Source organism: Gopherus evgoodei, chromosome 4 (assembly GCF_007399415.2).
Source record: "Gopherus evgoodei ecotype Sinaloan lineage chromosome 4, rGopEvg1_v1.p, whole genome shotgun sequence".
Lineage (NCBI taxonomy): Eukaryota > Metazoa > Chordata > Testudines > Testudinidae > Gopherus > Gopherus evgoodei.
The window spans coordinates 146,862,645-146,880,316 of record NC_044325.1 but is presented as its reverse complement, the minus strand read 5'-3'; positions in this window follow the sequence as shown (position 1 = coordinate 146,880,316).

The following is a 17,672-nucleotide window of genomic DNA, read 5'->3' as shown; positions in this document are numbered from 1 at the left end:
TTGCTGATGCACTCTCCCGTGAGAGTTTCCCAGAATCCAGTAGTTAAAAAGTGTTCTTAAAATGTAAAAGTCTGTTAGTTATATACTTAGTAGTATATGTAAAGGTGCATGTGTTGTATTAATCTGTTTATTTTCAAGTTCTAGAAGGAAATTGCCGCCAGTGAGCTTCCCCACTGTCTGCAATTTGGGGGGCGTGTCATAAACAGATAGCTAAGGGTTAATGTCTCTTTCACCTGAAACACCTGACCAGAGAACCAATCAGGAAACCGGATTTTTTCAACCTTGGGTGGAGGGAAGTGTGTCTCTGAGTCTTTTGTCTGCCTGCCTGCTTCTCTGAGCTTTGGAGAAGTACTTTCTACTTTCTAGTCTTCTGTTTCTAAGTGTAAGGACAAAGAGATCAGATAGTAAGTTCTATGGTTTCTTTTCTTTGGTATTTGCATGAATATAAGTGCTGGAATGCTTTGATTTGTATTCTTTTGAATAAGGCTGTTTATTCAATATTCTTTTAAGCAATTGACCCTGTGTTGTATCATCTTAATACAGAGAGAACATTTGTATTTTTCTTTCTTTTTTATATAAAGTTTTCTTTTAAGACCTGTTGGAGTTTTTCTTTACTTCAGGGAAATTAAGTCTGTACTCACCAGGGAATTGGTGGGAGGAAGAAATCAAGGGGAGAGCTGTGTGTTGGATTGCTAGCCTGATTTGGCATTTCCTCTGGGTGAAGAGGAAAGTGCTTGTGTTCCAGGATTGGGAACGGAGAGGGGGAATCACTCTGCGTAGTTTCACAGAGCTTGTGTCTGGGTATCTCTCCAGGAGCATCTGGAGGGGGGAAGGGAAAAAGGATTATTTCCCTTTGTTGTGAGACTCAAGGGATTTGGGTCTTGGGTCCCCAGGGAAGGTTTTTCAGTGGGACCAGAGTGCCCCAAAACACTCTAATTTTTTGGGTGGTGGCAGCAGTACCAGGTCCAAGCTGGTAACTAAGCTTGGAGGTTTTCATGCTAACCCCCATATTTTGGACGCTAAGGTCCAGAATCTGGGAATAAGGTTATAACAGGCAGAGACTACCCTTCACATGTTAGTGAAATTAATACAATACTACATGTTGCCATAGGAATCAGGGTCTCCACAGCCAATGTGGAAATTTTCTGCCTTGTGAGTAAAACTAGGGATATTCATGAATTGATCTGTTCTGATCCATGCTGCCGCCAGCAATCACAGGGATCCCTCTCCCCACAGAGAATGGCCTTGTCATAAACAGATAGTTAAGGGTTAATAGAACAGGAGTACTTCATGCCTCTTTTGCCTGTAAAGGGTTAACAAGTTCAGTGAGCCTGGCTGTCGCCTGATCAGAGGACCATTCAGGGGACAGGATACTTTCAAATCTTGAGGGAGGGAAGTTTTTGTGAGTGCTGTTAGTTTTTGGTGGTTGTTCTCTCTAGGTTCTGAGTGTGACCAGACGTGCAACCAGGTTTCTCTCCAATCTCTCTGATACAGGCTCTTATGTGCTCAGAATAGTAAGTACTAGGTAGATAAGGCGAGTTAGGCTTATGTTTGTTTTCTTTATTTGCAAATGTGTACTTGGCTGGAAGGAGTTCAAATGTGTATTTGGCTGGAAGGAGTTTCATTTGTACTTGTATACTTAAGCTGGGAGGGTATTCCCAGCTGAAAGAACCTGTAACACATTCCATCTTAAATTTACAAAGATAATTTTTACTGTTTTTTTTCTCTCTCTAATTAAAAGCTTTTCTTACTTAAGAACCTGATTTTTTTTCTGGTGAGACTCCAGGGGACTGGGTCTGGATCCACCAGGGAATTGGTGGGGAGAAAGGAGGGAAGGGGGAGAGAAAGGTTAATTTTCTCTCTTTGTTAGGATTACTTTCTCTCTCAGGGAGAGTCTGGGAGGGGGAGAGAGAAGGAGGGGGGAAGGTGAATTTTCCTCTCTTGTGTTAAGATTCAAGGAGTTTGAACCACAGTGATCTTCCAGGGTAACCCAGGGAGGGGAAGTCTGGGAGAGGCAACAGTGAGGGAAAGGGTTTACTTTCCTTGTGTTAAGATTCAGAGGGTTTGGGTCTTGGGGGTCCCCGGGCAAGATTTTGGGGGGGACCAGAGTGTAACAGGCACTAGAATTCCTGGTTGGTGGCAGCGCTACAAGTACTAAGCTGGTAATTGAGCTTAGAGGAATTCATGCTGGTACCCCATCTTTTGGACGCTAAGGTTCAGAGTGGGGGTATATACCATGACAGGCTTCAAAGAGATTTTCATCACCAGGCAACACAGCACACAGCTTGTTCAGAGATGGACAAACTTGTCCAGGTTAATTTCAAACCCATGTGAACATCATTGGTTCAAAAGCTGACATAGGGCACTGATGGGTTGGCATTAAATTTAGGAGGAACAACCAGAAAAATCCAACAGAAAGACAGGATGAACAATGACTCAAAGTAAAGGCAAAGGAAGGAGAGAATATAGTAGTGAAAAAATACATTAGATCTACAAAGAAGGATGGGTTGTGGTTAAGTCACTGGACTAGGACTCACATAACTCAAGCTCATTCCCCAACTTTGCCATGGACTCCCAGTGAGTCTCAGTTCCCCCAGCTATAAAATGAGGACAAGAATCCTTCTTTAAACCATCCTGTCTATTTAGATAGTAAAATCTTTAAGGTAGAGACTGTATTTCATTGTGTGTATTCACAGAGTCCAGCTGAACCTCTAGTTACTAGTGTAATACAAGCAATGATTAATATCCCTAACATGGTACATGGAGAGCACTAGTGTGTGAGGAGTTCTTTCTTCAAGGCCTCGTGAAGGGCATCCTGGCATTGGTTTAAACTCCTCATTAGAGACGTAGGCATAGAGGCATAAATTACAGGTTTTAGTGACAGGTTAAATTGTTCCGTGAACAGAAGGAAGTGCTGTAAAACCCAAATACAGCCAGCAAAGTTGACAACCTCAGACTCCCTGAAGCCCCCCTGTCACGAAAGAAAAATAAAAGCTCCCCTTCCCTCAGCAAATTCTGATAAGAAAAGAAATGAGAGGGACTTATTGCAACACAAAGCAACAAGAAACCTACACCTATAGACCCAACCCCCAGTAACTTCCCTTCAAGTGTGCATCCTGCCACTGGTTTAGTTTGGAAAGACTATCCCAAGAGTGTGCAGTGTCCACTAAAAGTTTAATGGCAAAATTAAAGCAGGTTTGCTGAGGGGACTGGATGGCTGGTGGTGAGGAGATATAAAGAGCTCTAAATCAATGGAGCTTTTCTTGGGCCCTGATTCTGGAAGCTTCTCTGTTAGTCAACAGGTGTTCACGTAACGACAAACCAGTCAAACCTGGATCCCACCACTGAGGCCAGGCAAACCCTGGTCTTGAGATTTTCAAAGCCAATTAGTTTTCGCTATGTGACCACATCCACTTGCTTGGCTTTGAAAATCTCATCCTGGCACTGGCTTGTGATCCCGCGTGGTGGTTCCTCCGGGTATTTGCAAGCTTGAACTGCCCTACATGTGCAAACTGCTTCAAAAGCAGCATGCAGCTTCTTGTGCTATCCAGTGCCCCAAATTGACTTCAACTTTTTTTCTATATAAGAAAAAAGGAAGATGATACACCGAGACTCTGTCATTATCCTGCACAGCACAGATAATAATAAAAAAACACCCCCCGTTGTGTAATCTCCTTTTAGATCTTGCAAGAGGGTAATAGACAATCATAATTAACAGGGCTTTTTTCTTCCTCCTCCCCAGCCCTCCCCAAAGCCATATAACTGACATAGAAACTTTAAAGCTTGGAGCAATACTTACAGAGAGAAGATGAAAAGCTGCTCAGAATATAGATTTGAGCGTCAGATAGAAATTACAGCCCCAATTCATCCTCCTTTATTACTGGGCTCTGTGGGTTTAATGGGAAGTGAATACAGTTACTTTCCCCTGTCTTGGGGGAAAAATGACATTCCATTTTGTCTGAAAAAATACACATTATTTAACTTATAAAATATTTAATCTAAGTAATTAATCCTCTCACGACAGCACTATGCACATTTTCTCTGACAATCCATACTTCCAAGGGCCTATAGTTGCAGCTAACTGTTTCCTTTTTCACATGAAATTAATCAAAGGCACATCCTGAATTATTCAGGAGCTGAGTGAAGCCTGCTTGCCGAGAGAAAACTCCCATTTTATTCATAGCTCACCAATATGCAACTAATATAGCAGAGTTCCTGTTGACCACTTGAATGGTGGATCATCATTGTAGCATGCAAGGTTTCTTTTCCCCTCAGTCGATAAGGCTGAGTTTTTCATATTTGTTGAGCTTAGATACTCGTATTCCATGACTGACTATAGGGAACTATCCAGTTAGAAGATGGACTGAATGGGATCTAACTGGTTATTCACAGGTCAGACATTCTCTCTCATTTTCTCTCTCTTTAGTTCATTAAAACAAGTCCAGGTTTTTGTGCAGGAAGAGTTCTAACAATAGTTCCACACATTTAAAAGAAGAAAAACCCTCTTTTTTCTGGTTAAAAGTTCAATTCTGCTTGTGGTGAAGTTTTGCCAAACAAAACAAAGACAAGAGATGAAGTTTTATTTTTAAATTTTGATTTTTTTCAAAACTGTCCAAAAATATGAATTTTGATACTTCAGTTATTGTCCCTGACTTTCAGCCATCTCTGCCAGGTATTAGTTATACAGCAGGTGCTTAGTAAATTTATTCAAGCATGATCTGATCCCAACAAAAACAAACAGAGTGGTCTCAATTTTCTTTCATTTTCAACTGCATAAATCCAGAATAAGTCCTCTGGCTTACTCTGGATTTACAAATAAGAACAAAGATCACATGGGCTTGTTAGGTTGGACTGCACACCTGCAAACAGAACCACATGGGTGTACTCTTGTGCTTGCAAGGAGCCCAAGAGAATTTAGTGGAGTTCTCTCTGAGCACAGGGCTCCATACATGAGGTTTTCTTTGCAGGACTGGAGCCTCACAGCCACAGCTGAAAGGGATATGGTTCCCTGCCTGGAGTGTCACCAATGGAAATAACTGCTGGTAGGATACGACATGAAATCAGGTCCCACATTCCACTTACATCCCAGCATCAGGAGCTGTAGATCTTCCTTGATGTAAGCTATTTTCCTTTGTGTAATCACCAATTCCCTCCCGCTTACACCCAAACAGTAGACCCCTTTTGCAACAAGCACCTTCACAAGAAAAAAACCCCACTCTTTCTGGGCAGCTCAGGCAACTTTCCTTGAGCTAGTTATAGTATAATGAGAAGCACTAAAGCCAAGCAAATGACTTGAGTGCATCAGAGGTGGAAAATGTATATTGAGCACATATGTTCCTATTTCCTGTACAATAGCACATCAGTTTCATATACCAAAGAGGGCCAGATAGACACTGGAGAAATAAATTTACACTGAAAGTGGAGGAAATGAATTCTTACATAAGCAAATAAATCCCCATTCTTGACTTTCACCATGAGGGCTTTATGGTGGCTCTCTCACCCTGGCACAGTGCTCTTTAAGAGGCAAGGTAGATGACAGATGTTCATATTTTTGATGCTGCCTGATTATTTTCTGAAATCCAAAGCATTACCACGTATTAAATTCCAGAGCTGGGCTTGCATTTGTATACATCAGGGAAGGAAAAGGAGAGGTTTTTTACCTCTTGCATCATTTATGAACAGCATAATATAGGATATCTACATTAAAATCAGCTTCCAAATGGAAAACTATGTCAAACAAGATACGTGTATGTATTTTTTCATAAATTCATAAAATCTTGTTAGCAATCATACTCATATTTTTTCACCATTAAAGTGCCTTTTGTTATTGTTATTTTTACTCTTATTTTTTATTGTTACCATAATGCTGCAGTGGATTCTTTGCTGAATTAAGACAATGCATTACAAAGCCAATTGCTCTATATTTAAGTTGCTGCCGTGGGACAGGATACACTTTAATATCATCCATTCCCCCTCTCCCTCCTCTCCGATTTCAATGAATTTTAGAACGGCATTGCCAGCTCTGGAGACCAAAGCTCTCTGTTTATCTGCATCACACGTACAGCCCTGCCAACTTGCTGCCGTCTGCTAAAGCCACCATTGATGATGATGGGTAGATGTTCACATGACACATCACAAGATCCACCAAGATCTGGGGCTCACCAACCCATTCCGCACAGTCCATTGGTTTGCTGATAGGTGGCAATGACTCTCCAACAGATTTTTCTCTCTCTCACACTCTGATAAATCCAGAGTCACCTCACTAAAGTCAATGCAGTTACTCGTAATGCATTCCACTGGCGTACGTGAGATCAGGACTTCCCTTCTGTCATTACCTCGGGCCTGATGAAGCCTTCCATAGACTCAGTGGCCAGTGGGTCAGCCACCTGGACTCTATTCTAGCGATCACATGTGGGCGTTATTGATAAATTGTATAGCGAATTGCTTGACCACACTTTGATTTGTTATGAAATACACTCAAGAGACCAAATAACCAATGTCAGCCAGGTTCTCTATAGTACCAGTCTCCAGGAAACTGTCTCATACAGTGTTGTTACATTCACATTATGCAGAACCTATGCTTCCAAAGTTACACCCACTAAAATAATCTTTATACTTTTTATATGTTTACAAGTGCAAGGTACTGTATACATCATCTGAAATGACATTGAACCAATCAGCTTTCTACCCTTGTTTTTCTGGGACCATGGTGTACTTCCAATCTTTTTGTTCTGAACATATACATTCCAGGAACCCTTTTGCTATCGTAAAGCACTCATCTGTACTGGTCTTGACAGCTTCCTTATTTGCTTTACCCAAAACTGTTTTCAGTGAATGCAAGTGATTATGGGATACTTAGCATAAGAGATCAGGGTTATATGAAAAGTTTAGGCTAAGTAAAACTATACAACTACTATAATGTTTGTGTTTAATGCTATTTGTACTCCATACCAACATACGTATGGTGTGGATAAACCATAGACACATATACTAGCCCAACATATATATTAGTTGACAGTGTATAGATCCATGTAATGTAGTCACAGCTAGCTTTTCCTCATCTCATCTGTCTTTCCTACAGTTTTCTAATAGTATCCATCACCTTAATATCCAAGTGCTTTGTGGTGTTGCTTTCTATTAAACCAGTTAACATTTCCTGGAATAGGTGATGGTAGATTGCACTGTGTCTGTGAGGCTTTTATATACAAGCTAGGCATTGTTTTTACTATTACTCTTTGCACTGATTTTTCCACTTTGAACTTTAGGGTACAGATGTGGGGACCTGCATGAGAACCTTTAAGATTAACTACCAGCTTAGATTTGGTTTTGCTGCCACGACCCAAATTATTTATGAGTTATTTGGGAAACTTTGTCTCTCTCTCCCCCAGAATATCTCCCTCCCAAGTACTATAACCCTTCCCTGGGTAGCCTTGAGAGACTTCCCCACCAATTTTTTGGTGAACAGTGATCCAAACCCTTGGATCTTAAAACAAGGAGAAATTAACCATTTGCCCTTCTCTCGCCTCCTACCAGTTTCTGGTGAGTCCAGATCCAACCCCCTTGGATTTTAAAACAAGGAAAAATTAATTAGGTTCTTAAAAAGAAGGCTTTTAATTAAAGAAAGAAAGGTAAAAATTATAATGGAAAATAACTTTACAGGGTAATTAGATTTAAAGAGCCCAGAGGAACCCCCTTTAGCCTTAGGTTTAAAGTTACAGCAAACAGAGGTAAACCGTTTAGCAAAAGGAACATTTACAAGTTGAGGAAACAAAGATAAAATTAACATGCCTTGCCAGGCTGTTACTTACAATATGAGAAACTTGTGCAGAAAGATTTGGAGAGCATGGATTGATATTCAGTCCCTTTTAGTCCCAAGAATGAACACCCCTCAAAAAACAAAAAGCACAAACAAAAGCCTTCCCCCCACCAAGGTTTGAAAGTATTTTGTCCCCTTATTGGTCCTTTGGGTTAGGTGTCAGCCAGGTAACTTAAGCTTCTTAACCCTTTACAGATAAAAGGATTTTGGTGTCTCTGGCCAGGAGGGATTTTATAGTATTGTACACAGGAGGGCTGTTACCCTTTCCTTTATAGTTATGACAACTGATTTCAAGCACCAGCACATCTGAAAGCAGTACAACTAGAAAATCCAGCCCGAGATTCCATATCACCTCTCCCATATTATTTGCTAAAAAAGTCAAAGCTCCAAAGGAGTGTTTGAGAGGGTAAAGGGTTCCTTCAGCCTCCTCATTTCCCTGGGGGACACTAAATGAGACATCCGTTCCCCCAGGGTCTCCTGCCTGTGCTAAATGGGTTTCAGTTACTCCCTTGACAGCAGGATTTACTCTTCAGAAGTGCATGAAAGCTCTAAGGCCTGGCTTTCCAAGGAGCAGAATATTTGCAACTCCCTCTGGAGATCAAATGGGGTTGAAGGTGTTCAGCAGCTGTTTAAAATCAGGTCCTTGGGGTATCTAAGCCTGAACCTGATCTCCCTGTGCTACAGCAGCACTGGTGTTAGTGGAGTCACTCCTGATTGACAAGGGGTCGAACAGGAGAAACAAGCCTCCTGGTGAATGTAGCTAGTTTCCACTGCAGAGGAGGAGGAGATTGAGTCCATGAAGGAAATAAAAGGAGCACGAGGAAAATAATAGCCAGCTCTTCCCTAATGAAACAGTCGGAATGTCTTGCGTAAAATATAACTCTCTGCATGACTCCTCAAGAAGCAACAATAAAGAGAATTTTCAGCTGAAAAATTAAGCCCAGGAGGTGAACACTTCAAAAGAGTTCAACTCTGGATCCAGTGAAAGCCTTGTACTCCTGTAGGATCGGAGAACAACAAGTTTTGATAAAATATTTCAAAACTTTTCCAGCTCTGTGATCAGATTTCTCCTGCCACTCGACTTCTGGAGGAGGCCGGTCAGTGACTAGCTTTATAAACATAAGTACTGATGGGGATTCAAAACACATCAAAGCCCTTGAAATTATAAAAACTTATTGTGTGAAACAGAGGAAAGAAAGAGAGCAAAATGTACTCAGAGTAATACGATACTGGAAAGGTTAAGTAAGATGCTTGAAACAAAAGTTAGAGATTAATAGATCACAAACACCTATAGACTCAAAATGTACAAAGCAATGGTTTTAAAACACTATGGGCCAGATTTTCACAGTGTTCAGCATGTAAAAATCAGGGCTGAATTTTCAGAATAGCTGAACTGCCATTCAGAGACTTTCTGGGTTTGTCTGGAAATCTGGTCATAAGTGTCCCCATGGGAGCTGCTGGGTGCTCAGCACTTTTGTAAATGTGCTCTGTATTTTGGTGCCTGGCCATACAGGAAGAAATAAGCCCTTTTAGGTTTCCATCAAAGTCAATAGAAAGGCTCCCTTTGATTGAATGGGTATCACTGCAGGCTCTCTTTTACCTGCAGAAATGTGCATTTCCACTGCTATAATTCACTGCACTGAAAAATGCATAAGTAGTGCATCTCTCTGCCTTGCTTTAGATATTTGCAATATCTCCAACTGTTGTGAAGGAAACCAAGAATCCCAAACCAGGGCCTTGCAAGGAGAATAGCAAGCATCTGGGATGAAGCTAAATGGACTGGAGAGTTTGTGCTCCACAGAAAGAGACAATGCTGAAAAGTTCTATTTTTTCCTACAGTTATATATGGTTGGAACTGAACCGAAGCCTCAGCATGGCATTGGACAATACTGTTCTGCTGGATGAGACATAAAACCCAATTCCTTGATCATCTGGTATCATTAAAGTTTCCCTGGCATATTTTGCAAAAATGAGTGGTCAGTGTCATAGGCAGTGTTCTGATCAGATTCCAGCGTGGATAACTCTATTTCTGGAAGAAAATTCTGCCCTTGGTTATGTTGGCATAAATCTGACATAACTGCAGAGGCATTGGAGTGTATAGACATCATTGTAACTGAGAATAACATTTTGTCCGTTGTCTTTAAATTTCATCTGCACTTGCAGGTAAAGTTATCGCTAAATTGGTGCAGTGTTTTGCTTCTGGCACAGACTGGATACAGAGTTCACAGAAGTGGATGCTTTTCAGCACTGAGTAATCTCTGTTACAGTACTCTCTGTAAATAACTGGTATATTTCAAGGGGAAGGTCACTAAATAAGCCTAAAATATTAATAATACATCAGTGTATATGTATCTTTCTCCAACAGGTTTATTGCTGTTAGTGAAAGCAAAGTGCAATATTGCTGCAACTTGTAAATGACTGTTTTTGAAGAGTATTCAGTATTCAGTTATATTGTGTCTGCAAGAAGAATGGAGGTAAGAATCTCACATATTATGGCTTTATGTAATTCCAGCTTCAAACAGAACAACTGAAAATTGAAAGCCACTCTCTTTATCCACAAAATTGTACTAAAAACCATTTTCTTTAGATTTTCAGAAGGCAGCTGCAGAAAATGATGTGCTATTTCATTGTGCACGTACCGACTGGTGCCATATGCTCATAGTCAATCAGAAAGGAAAACGTCTAACACACACTAACAACAACTTTCGAAGAAGCAATCCCAACGCGCGCACACAAACAAGACAGAAGATTATATTCTACGAGAATGAACAGGGAAGCTGGGCTGATACCAAAGAGTGTCTGATGTTACACAATTGTGTGCTGCAATGCTCAGACATAGCCAGATGGTCTCAACTCTGAATTATGTACCATAAATATTGAACAGTTGGGCTGCAAAAGTCTGACAGAGGAGTCAGCTCCCAGTATTTCACATGTAATCGTTATTGTTATTCATATTCAGGTGTGCCTACAGGGCTGAAATGAGCTCAGTGCTCCACTGTGCTAGGTGCTGCACATACACAAAGTGAAAGACAGTCTCTGCCCAAAGAGCCTGCAGTGTAAGTAGACAAGACAGATAAAGGAAGCATTAATTCCTCCCATTTTACAGATGGGTTAAGTGACTTGCTCCAGGTTGTAGAGGGCATTTGTGGAAGAGCTGGGAAACAAAGTCAGGTCTCCAGACTACCTATCCAGTGTTTTAACCTCAACCCAGCCTTCCTCGGTTGAGATATTTACTTAGCCTCTCTGCTTTTTTAAAAAATGTCTCAGAATGAACTGAACCCTTCCCAACTTGCCAAGGCCTGGGCCGATGGATGTGCCGCTCCCCAAAACAGTTCTGTGCACTGCTCACCTGCCCAGTGATACATTCCTGATCTTCTGTGGGCATTAGGAAGGTGACAGATCACAGCTGGGGAAGTGCAGAGCCCTCAGCAAAGGCATCTGGGAGCAAGTTGAGGAAATGAAAAAAACAGGATGTAGGTGCTTAACTCACAGACATTTTTGAAAATTTTACCCCTTGTGCCAAAAATATTCAGAATGCTACAGTTCTCCTCCGTGTCCCACTGAAAATTGTACCAAAGGCTCCACTGAGACTCTGGGTATGTCTATACTACAGGATTATTCCGATTTTACATAAACCAGTTTTGTAAAACAGATTGTATAAAGTTGAGTGCACGCGGCCACACTAAGAACATTAATTCAGTGGTGTGCGTCCATGTACCGAGGCTAGCGTCAATTTCTGGAGCGTTGCACTGTGGGTAGCTATCCCGTAGCTATCCCATAGTTCCCGCAGTCTCCCCCCACCATTGGAATTCTGGGTTGAGATCCCAACGCATGATGGTGCAAAAATAGTGTTGCGGGTGATTCTGGGTAAATGTCGTCACTCATTCCTTCCTCCCTGAAAGCAACGGCAGACAATCATTTCGCACCCTTTTCCCCTGGATTGGTCTGGCAGACGCCATAGCATGGCAACCATGGAGCCCGTTTTGCCTTTTGTCACTGTCACCGTATGTGTGCTGGATGCCGCTGACAGAGGTGGTACTGCAGCGCTACACAGCAGCATTCATTTGCCTTTGCAAGATAGCAGAGACGATTCAGTTATTCTGTACCATCTGCCATGCCATTGTAAATTGGCGATGAGATGACGGTTATCAGTCGTTCTGTACCGTCTGCTGCTGTCATGGGTGCTCCTGGCTAGGTCGGCCAGGGGCGCAAAGACAAAAATGTTGTCCTTTATGTTGTATCTAAAAATAGACTCAGTCCTGCCTAGAATATGGGTCAAGTGTGCTAGAAAACCAGTGTACTAGAGAACACAGCAGTTCCGTGTGAGATCCCGCAGAAATGATGAGCTGCATGCCATTCTAGGGGGTGCCCCTCCAACAACCCCACCCGTTGCTTCCCTGCTCCCCCAACCTTCCTGGGCTACCGTTGCAGTGTCCCCCCATTTGTGTGATGAAGTAATAAAGAATGCAGGAATAAGAAACACTGACTTTTTAGTGAGATAAAATGAGGGGGAGGCAGCCTCCAGCTGCTATGATAGTCCAGGCAGGACATTAAACGGTGCGGGGGAGAGGAGCCCAGCATTCCGCTGCTATCACAGTCCAGGCAGTACAAAATCTTTTCTTTAGACATGAAAGGAGGGGACTGATGGAGCTCAGCCCCCAGTTGCTATGATGAAGACGGTTACCAGCCGTTCTGTACCATCTACTGGGAATGACCGGGAGTCATTCCTATTTTTACCCAGGCGCCCCCGGCCGACCTCACCTGAGGCCAGCCAGGAGCACTCACGGGCTGATGACGACGATGGATAGCAGTCATATTGTAGCGTCTGCCACCGGTGAGGGGAGGGGAGAGGATGCTGTTCTTCAGTGCCACAGCACCGTGTCTACCAGCAGCATGCAGTGGACATAGAGTGACATATAAAAAAGTCAAGAAATGATTTTTTCCCCTTTTCTTTCACGGGGGGGGGAGGGGTAAATTGACGAGCTATACCCTGAACCACCCCAGACAATGTGTTTGACCCTACAGGCATTTGGAGCTCAGCTAATAATGCAAATGCTTTTCAGAGACCGCAGGGACTGTGGGATAGCTGGAGTCCTCAGTACCCCCTCCCTCCCTCCCTTCACGAGCGTCCATTTGATTCTTTGGCTTTCCATTACGCTTGTCACGCAGCACTATGCTGAGTCCCTGCTGTGGCCTCTGTCTGGAGATTTTTTTCAAATGCTTTGGCATTTTGTCTTCTGTAACGGAGCTCTGATAGAACAGATTTGTCTCCCCATACAGCAATCAGATCCAGTATCTCCCTTACGGTCCATGCTGGAGTTTGTTTTGGATTTGGGACTGCATCACCACCCGTGCTGATCAGAGCTCCACGCTGGGCAAACAGGAAATGAAATTCAAAAGTTTGCGGGGATTTTCCAGTCTACGTGGCCAGTGCATCCGAGTTCAGATTGCTGTCCAGAGCGGTCACAATGGTGCACTGTGGGATACTGCCCGGAGGCCAATACCGTCGATTTGCGGCCACACTAACCCTAATCCGATATGGTAATACCGATTTCAGCACTACTCCTCTTGTCGGGGAGGAATACAGAAACTGGTTTAAAGAGCCCTTTATATCGATATAAAGAGCCTTGTTGTGTGGACGGGTGCAGCATTAAATCGGTTTAACGCTGCTAAAATCAGTATAAACGCGTAGTGTAGACCAGGTCTCTCATTTCAGCACCGATGCAGCAAAGCACTTGAGCATGCACATGCATTTAAGCAGGTGAGTAGTTTGGTCGACTTCAATGGGATTACTCATGTGCTTAAAATGAAGCAGATGCTTTTCTAGACTGGGGCCTTACTGAGTAATCTATTAAATCACTTAACAGCATGTAGCACTTTAAGTTAAGAACAAAAAAAAAAAAGAAAAAGAAACAAATCCTATTAAATTGCATGAAACCTATTAAAATAATAAAACCCTTCTTATATTCAATGGGAGCATTTCTCAAAATCAGGCCATGTTTACTGAGATGCTTAAATATGGATTTAGGTGTCTAACTTTAGGCAGCCAGGTTTGAAGATTTTAGACACAGCAGTTTCCTTTTCTTGAAGTCGTTGTCTTCTTTTTTTCCTCCCAGCCAAAACTATTTGCTGAATTTGCTGAATTCATGAACAGTTTAGGTTGACCCCAAACTGCACTTTTTGCCAAATAAGAGATTTGCCAAAAAAGTTTTGCCCCACGCTAGCCCCTGTGCAAGAGAATGCAGCGTGACCTAGCAGGAAGGCGAAAGGAGCTGACGTTAGCGCTTATTTTAGATTTCATCCAGCTTGTTACATTTTTACCCGCTCACTCAAGGGAGGTAGAAGCGAGATTTTTAGGTAGTCCAAACCTGATGGGTTTGGAATGACTTACGTAGTGCACAGGCACTGTGCTAGCCCTCGGCACAGGCTGAATTTTATTCCATGGAGTTATGGGGGAAAATGATTCTTCCATTGTGCAGCAATATCCTTCACTCTTCTTTTCTTTTATAGACTCGGTGGGGACACAGACATGTAATCAGAAGAAGAGACCCACTTGTGGTCTAGGATCCAATACATAGCTTAAGTTTCTCAGGCAGTGAAAAGCATGCGGCACTCAGCTGTCAGGTTCCAAATGTCAATCACAGCCCAGGTTTGAGCTTACTCAGTCTCATCCAAGTCATTTGGGTCAACGGAGCTGAACTATGCAGGTCTAAATTGCCACCGTGCTTGGAAACCTGAGCCTTCCCTGTTCTCTGGTGCTGCTGTCAGCTTTGAGAGTAGCTGCCTACAAGGCATTTCTCCCATCTATACCATTTGTCTATTGTGCTGGGATTATACCTGTTACTTCTCTCTCAAGCCTTTCCACACAGCCCCCACATCTGTTTTGTGTGTGTGTCTTGCCTGTTGCACGTTTCTGCTTTTCGCTCCAGCCTCACTTCTCGATTTGCAGTCCAAGCTGGTTGAGGTCGCTGCAAATGACTGTTTGGGGGCAAGGCAGCCTTCTGTAAAATGCTGCAGAAAGATGAGAGCCCGGCGCTAAGAATGCCAACCCCTACAAAATGCTGAGTCATCCCTCTGAGTGGCAACCCACTCAACCAGCAAACAAGGGAAGAAAATAGACTCACTGGCTTGTGTAAACCCCAGCGCCCGCACTTGAATTTGCAATAAGCTTCTCACTAGAGCTCAATCTGTCAAGCACCATGTCCCATTAAAATGAAAATTTGAAGGTCTCCGTAAAGCAGATAGAGAACCTCTTCCCCCACCCCCTTTTATTAGAGGATTTTTGTGAGGCTGACATGTCAGGACAGCTTCTGATCAGAACCATCACTGTTCAAAACACATGCATTATAGGCAGGTTACCTTTACAACTGCTTTCTTAATTTTTTTTGTCATTTTAATAATTCTCAGTTGATCTAGTTTTAAGACATTTATATCCATCCACCAATTGGCTTTAAATCACTTGAGAGAGCCTTAGCTGGATTAAAGATCCCAAGGTGCATTTTGCAAGAGTAGCTGGCATTACCCACAGTGTCCTGCTCAAATTCCAGTTGGAGTTAATTATGCAAGTGGCCTCTTGAAATGCTTGCCTGAACAAGCAATGCTGCACAAAATGACTTTGGGGTTTGTAATCCTTGTCGGATGGGGTGTTTTGGACCTGAGTCTGTTTTATTCCAGTTTGTAATATTTATTCAAATTGGGCTGCAGAGTGAAATGTGTTATTCTTTTGACACCTATCTAGACTTTTCCTATGGAACTTTTGTAAGAGTATCTCCTTTTGTGCGATCAGTATCAACCATTTCCAGATACCATTGATAAGTCAGCCCACAGAGAGTTCAGCTCCCAAAAGAGGCAGAAGAAAAAACCTACACTGACTTTTCACCTGCTTTTCTTTATTATGAAAGGGCTATTTTCTCTGTTTATTGGGTGCATTTAGTGCTGATGAAAAATGCCTGCCTGCCTGACAATGACTTGATACTCTCCAACCCAGAAAAGACAGCATGGACAGCAGCAGTATAAGTCTCTGCTTTCTCTCCCACCGGGAGAAAGATATTATCTACCTCCGACTGCATTCCCTTGCTCACTGCCTGCCAGTTCCAGTGCCTGCTGGCCTAAACTTGAAGATTGTTTCTTCTTCTCTCTCTCTCTCTCTCTCTCTTTTATTTTCCTCACACAAGCCAGCCAAGCCATAGAAGTCACTGGTGTAAGAAATTGCCTTTTGTTCCTGCTGATGAGTGAAATCCAGAGGACAAGACCCAAATCTCCTTAGAGGTGAATTATTTAATCACATTTATTTCCCCTGAATTGGTGGAACTAATTAATGCATTTAGATTTCTCTCCCCTTTCCCCCCTTGCAATTTCCCACCACCTTAACTTGCTTTATTAACATTCCCACTGCTAATTTTCCCGGACTGTTTCTCAGAGTCCATACATAAATTCCCTATCACCAGCGATACAGAATGTTCATTTTGATGGAACAATGGACAAGATCTAATCTAGTCCTGAGGGCTCAGCTCTTTGGAGAACCATCTCTTTGAGAAGGGAAAGAATAAGAAGAACATCACTGTTTTTAGGGGTGTAGACGACAGATGGGTGGAGCTGTCCACAAGATGCTGGCCTTCAGAGAGCTCACATTACTAGATCTGAGTTTAAAAGCCCTGGGGGAGAATAGAAAGGAATTGAAATGACAGAAATGGCACAATGAAAAAAAAAATTACAGGGGCTGTAGATAGAGGCAAAGGCTTCCCTATTTCTACTCAGGAGAAAGAAGGGGATAGTGGGACCTCACATACAGATATAGAAACTAGAGGCCCAAGAGCTACCATCCCCAGATCCTGAGCATTTCTACCAGGAGGCTTGGGTTATGACTTTCCAGAAGGGGTGGGGTTTGTTAGCAGTACCTTGCCTTAAATAGGTTTTTGTAAGGCTGAAGCTGGCAGGGGAGAGGAGGATACGACTGGCACAGGATTTGGGAAAGGGAATGAGTGCTAGAGAGGGAGGAAGCAGGCCTGGGTGTCGCGTACTCTAGCTGCCATAGAAACCCTGGAGCCTAGCTCACTGGGTCTGCGGGGAAAGGAGGAAAAGGCACAAATGGCTATTTGAGGAGGGAAGGGAGGAGCACCACTACTCCCGCCACACAAATCCAAATAGCCTCTGCCTGGACACCACCTCCCCTCTATCGAAACTGAGGACATCAGACCCTTTTGGGTAGCAGGCTCTGAATCCTTGGGAACTGCAGCAAAAGAAGGTACTAGTGCCCCATGCAGAGTCAGTAAAAACATTTTTTGTCAAAACTTTTTTTTTAAAATGAAAAATGCATGAGGGATTTACTGGCCGCCACTTCCAGCAGCTCCCATTGGCCTGAAGCAGCAATCTGTGGCCAGTGGGAGCTGCGATCAGCCAGACCTGCAGACGCGGCAGGTAAACAAACCGGCCTGGCCCGCCAGTGGCTTTCCCTGAACAAGCAGCGACCCTGTTTGAGAAACCCTAGCATGTAATAAAGTGGGTTGGAGGTTTTTCCTCCCTGTGGAAAATTTAGAGTTTTGGTCTTAAGACTGCAACCAAGATTTTGGCCAACAAGTGAAAAGTTTTGATTTGGGGTTTTTTGATGAAAAGCCAAAATTCTCTGTGGAAAGCAGATGCTTTTTGAGGAAAAAATTGCTTTGGGAAGGAGCCATAAAATAAAAAATAACTCTAAACCCTAGTTTTGATAGATAATTTTCAACCAGCCCTAGTATATAAGTTCTTTTTCTGGATTCTTGTTAACTCTCTCTCCATACCTCATCCATATGTGTGAGTGCTTATCTCTTTCTCTCACCATCTGGTATGGCTACTATGAGCACTGAATGTTTACGAGTTT